The sequence below is a fragment of the Nelumbo lutea genome, chromosome 3 (genome assembly GCF_056320005.1).
Source record: "Nelumbo lutea isolate HS-2025 chromosome 3, American lotus-T2T, whole genome shotgun sequence".
Classification (NCBI taxonomy): Eukaryota; Viridiplantae; Streptophyta; class Magnoliopsida; order Proteales; family Nelumbonaceae; genus Nelumbo; species Nelumbo lutea.
Window position 1 is genome coordinate 110,202,066 of NC_142686.1, and position 5,033 is coordinate 110,207,098.

General features: G+C 39.8%; 1 pseudogene across 1 annotated transcript; it reads left to right on the top strand.

Annotated features, from left to right (window-relative positions):
• Positions 1 to 3,290: 3,290 nt before the first annotated feature.
• LOC148867583 (RING-H2 finger protein ATL2 pseudogene) lies at positions 3,291 to 4,790 on the top strand (annotated as a pseudogene). Its single transcript, XR_016109106.1, has one exon. The product of XR_016109106.1 is annotated as an RING-H2 finger protein ATL2 pseudogene (transcript).
• The last annotated feature ends 243 nt before the right edge of the window (positions 4,791 to 5,033 follow it).

A 5,033-nucleotide genomic window follows, 5' to 3' on the forward strand; every position in this document is an offset into this window, starting at 1 on the left:
TTGGATTTTGCTAAATAATTGATCAGGCATTTTTTGGGCTGATGCAATGCACTACAATCATCCTTCTGGAGTCCAGACATGGAAGGACAAATTTGCAATGACAGATGTGACGCCATCTTAGGTTTTGTTTGGGAGAACGTCAAAATGCAATGTGGCACCATCTCTCAACTTGCAGGGTTTAAACATATCCTTTTTCTCTCTCAGGCTTCTCCTCTTCTTCTTCCTCATCCTCCATTTTTTAGTTTAGATATATCTATCTTACAGGACAATAAACCAGATCGTCTCACCTGATTCAAATGCATCGAATGTTAGATAAATTGGCCACATCTCTATTCCACAAAACCCAAAAGGGAACATTATTTACATCAATAAAATAAAATCATTATCATCATGTAAGCCTTATCCCAGCTATATGGCCATCTTAATCTATTTTCTCTTTTTTTAATCACCTATTACAATTTCCCCTATGTTGAATTTTACCTCGGATTCTATTCTTTCTAGCTTTTTCACTTGTCCATCTCCACATAAGATTGGCATCGCTCATTTTCAAAATTAAAATATAAATAAATAAAATTAAAATATTTTATTTTAATATAAATAAAATAATGTCATTTCAAAATTAAAATAAATAAAATATAAGAATATTTTAGCTACCTTATCAAAAGTGGGATGCAAGTGAAGCCAATAAGTGATACAAGTAATGCAAATTTTCTCCTAATCCTCTATGAATGATTAGGGATGACTTTACCTACTCCCTAACCCAACCCTCCAACGCCTCCACTCAAACCTGATTTGACCAGACTTAATAACATGCAATTGTTGAACTTGCCCTGATATTTAGGGTTTAACCTAATACTAACTTGACTTGACACAAAGTCTTTCATTTATATTTTTTTATGAAAAAATATGGACAGATACAATGCAAATTTCTGATTTCCAATGCAGAACTATAAACATTCAAATTGCCAATAAGTCACATTTTATGCATTAATGCCTGTCTATAAATTGATATCAATTCCAAGCTAATAACTACCATAATAGCACTTTAGACCTACAAATTCCAACTCTGGGCTGAACCCTATTTTTTACAAAACATATATATTCTGAAAACCTAAGACCCAAAACAAATATGAAACGGGATCCTACACCTTTTTAAGACTATGAGGTTAAAAGTCATACTAAATTAGAAAACAACCTCTACTACTGTACTACATAATCAGGGGTATCATGATCTGGTGGGCCGGGACAGCGAAGCCTGAATCCGGGTTCAAGGTCGAAGCATCAAAGTTCAAAACCCTAACCCGAACTTATACCAGAATAATCCTGACCTTAACTCGCCTTTATAATATTAAAGTTAATAGATTTGCCGTTGCAACCCAATCCATTGACAATTTGGCATCCCACGAAGAATGCGTACCTGGTAATAACACATCACGTGATGTTGATTTTTTTGGGTCCATATAACCGAAGCAGATGCGGTGCATCATTCTGGGACTGGCCCACTCAAATGCGGGCCGCCATGGCAACTGGTCCCACCGGGGTCCAGGTGTAAACTCGCAACTAAAAAGTCACTTGAGTTTTTGAGTTTTTAGGGGATAAAAAAAGCCTACATATTTGATAGTGATCGGTGGATCTCTCAACACCGAATCCCTCGACAAAAGTACAGGTTGATGAGCAAAAATTACCCTTGGAATTAGGGTTGTTTATAAGATGGATTAGTCAAGAAACCTAATACAAGCCGATTAGAGTTAGTCGGTTTTCAATTAATTTTAGTCGATTTCGGTTCAGACATTACGTTAAATACTAGAATTTAGGTTGATTTTGGTTTGGTCATATGTAAATCGATCAAAATTGATCCTTCCTGATCATAAATATATTTTTATATTTAAATTTTAAAATTTTTAATATTTTTTTAAAAGTTTTTAGATATTTTCATTCAACTTTCAAATCTTAGCTACATTCTTGTTTAACACAGAAGAGATAAACTCAGGAGTAGAGGATCAGGTTTGAGGAAGTTGACAAGTAAGAATAAATTTGACTAAGTGATGAACTACCTGCTTACCGGATCTTAGAATAAAAATAACTGAAAAACCATCAAAGTGATTGAGGAGACTAATTCACTTAGATATTACAGTAAAAATACTCGTAGGAGGATGAAAATTTTCCTCCAACAAGAACTTAATATGGTGTGAGAAAATCCCATAAAAATGACAAATTTTATACTTTATAATAGAGCTATGGCTTGAGAAACAATTGGAAACAAACAATTGATAAAAATAGTTCACACAAAGATGAGAGATCCCGTGTGGTTACTCACTAAAAATCCCACGCCTGACTTGTAAGAAGAATCAGCTCCATCAAAGTTACTTTTAAATGGCCAATGAGAGGCTTTATCCAGTGCACCGACTGAATCAGTCTGATACTTGCAGGATCCATAAAGCTACTATGATGATTAGAAGTGATCAATATGAGAAAATAGAAAATTTTCTAATTATTATACTTTTTTTTTTCAATTTAAATTTAAACCTTTTAAACTGATGATCAAATTGATACGTTTCCACTGGGATCGGTCAGCTCCGAATGAATCATTCTCAGACTCGACAAGGTCGATTCAATTGGAGAAAGAATTTGGCGTTAGGTTGCCTTTTTCAGATTTGAGCGTCGTGTGGCATGAAATATATCATGACATGGGAATTGGGATATACTACGCGCGCTTTCTCGTAGCCACATCCTATTCTCCATTGAGAATATATCTCCATAAAAGAAGTACGAAGATGATCTCGATGTGCGGCCTAAGATATGCTTTTGCTTTGAAGTCGGTGTGAGGCACTTTGAGTGAGGAGCATGGCATGTACTCGGGGCAGTCCTTATAGGAGTGTCAGAAAGTCGAAACGAAACTTCCTCCGGTACTAGACTCTGTACTCTGTAGAGAGACTAAATCCCGCTTTCCCCGCAACGGCAGTCAGTCAAACTGGTCAACTTCAAAAAGGAATTTCTATACATAGAAATATAGAATAGATTTCCTTCTAAGTTCCAACCCCTGAATAAGACAGACGTCAGGCGGCTCACATGACAGGTTTCAGAAAATTGAATAAACGGGGAGGCTCCTACCCTACTCGGCTACTCCTACTCCTCATCCAGACGTACGCGCCGACTAACCCACTTCCCGCAATGCCAATGGCGGGATTTTTAAATAATTTTACCAAACTGCCCACTGTTCAGGATCGGATCGGATGGCTATAATAGTCCAATTAAGTTAATTACCTTCCCCTGGAAATTTAAGTTTGATCGGCACGGGTATTTTCGTAGTTATAAATGCTCGTCAAACCGAGAGGCGAGACTCGTGAGGCAAGCACCAAGAACCTTCCTTCGTTCCCCCTTCATATAAATACCCTCTCGCCTCTCGCCTCTCTGCTCTTGACTCTTGAGCTTCAAACCCAAGACCCCATATAGGACCTCTCTCTCTCTTGGCCACAGCCACGAAGATCGAAGGCCATGGATGACGGTCCGAACGATGCGACACGAAGCTATGTGGCGAGGAGCTACGCCCTCAGCGGTAAGATAATGCTGAGCGCCATTGTTATACTGTTCACAGTTGTTCTGTTAATCTTTTTCCTCCACATCTACGCCCGTTGGTTCCTCACCCGCTCCCGTAGGCGTCATAACACACGTCACGGCCGACCCCGAACTCGTCTCGTTTTTACCTCCTCCGACCCCGCCGCCTCGGCTAACACCGTCTCCGCTCCCTCTCCCGGCCTCGGCGCTTCGGTTCTCAAGGCTATTCCCACCTTCGTCTACTCCTCTGCAACCCACGGCCAGGTGCTGGAATGTGCCGTGTGCTTATCCGAGTTTGAGGAGAACGAGAAGGGTCGACTCCTTCCGAGATGTAAGCACAGCTTCCATATCGATTGCATAGATATGTGGTTCCATTCTCATTCCACCTGCCCACTTTGCCGAGCCCCCGTCAATCCTGAAATCGAAAGTCCTCCCCGGAAGATTGAAGCTGCCGTCGACGTCGAGGTTGTTATTTCTGTGGGTGTGGGTGAGCCCCCCGAGACACAAGTCGTACCAAGTACTGGGCGCTGCCCAGAGTGCCGCTACCATGAAAACGAAATGAATCGCATGCCATCTTCTACTAATTCGTCTTCCCCCTCAGCGGCGGCAGATTCATCGTCGTCGTCGTTGGGAAACCGAAGGAAGCCATTTGAGTTGGTGGGTGATTCTATTGAGGTGCCAAGAAGAAACAACGAGGCCTTTCGGGGTATGATGGAGGAGGAAGTGGGAGTGGATTCACCGGGTGGAGGGCAAGGGTTCAAATCGCCAGGAAGTCGAATTCTATCATTGAAGATGATATTGAGCAGAGACAGGAGAGCTGCACTTTCACCTTCTTCTGCAGCAACCGTGCAGGGCTGCAACTCTTCTGTCACAGAAAGCAATGATCTGGAGCGAAGTGAAGGACAACAACGTCCGCGGTGAAAGGGTGGTGCCGCTCAGCCACCGCGCAACGACTCGTACGAACGTTGAACGGGAAGCACGTGACTGTACCTTTCAGACACCGGACGCCTTTCGTTCGGTGGTGACCCCTATGAATGATTTGATCTCGTCACGATTCACAAACAAGAAATTATGTGATTTTATTTATTGAATGAGAGATGTAAAAATGGAAAATGTAAATAGAGAGCACGAAGAGAAAGAGAAAGAGAAAGGTGATTTGTTTATTTATTTGTTTGGTAGTTATTTTGTATGTGTTTTATTTTCGTTGGCGTTTATGGATGGGTCGTTTATTTGTATTTTTTTTTTAAATTTTAAACGTTTATTTCTATTTTTTACCTTTAAACGTTTATTTTGTCGTTCGACCTTTTGTATTTTTCACCTAAGATTAATACCTATTAAGTTTTTTTAAATAAAGTGTTTTAATTTTTTACTATTTATTTGATAAATAGAAAAACTAAATAGTTGTTTTATAAAGTGTTTTATTATTTATTTGATAAATGGTGAAATCAAATAATTTTTATTTTGTTATGTGGCAGTGT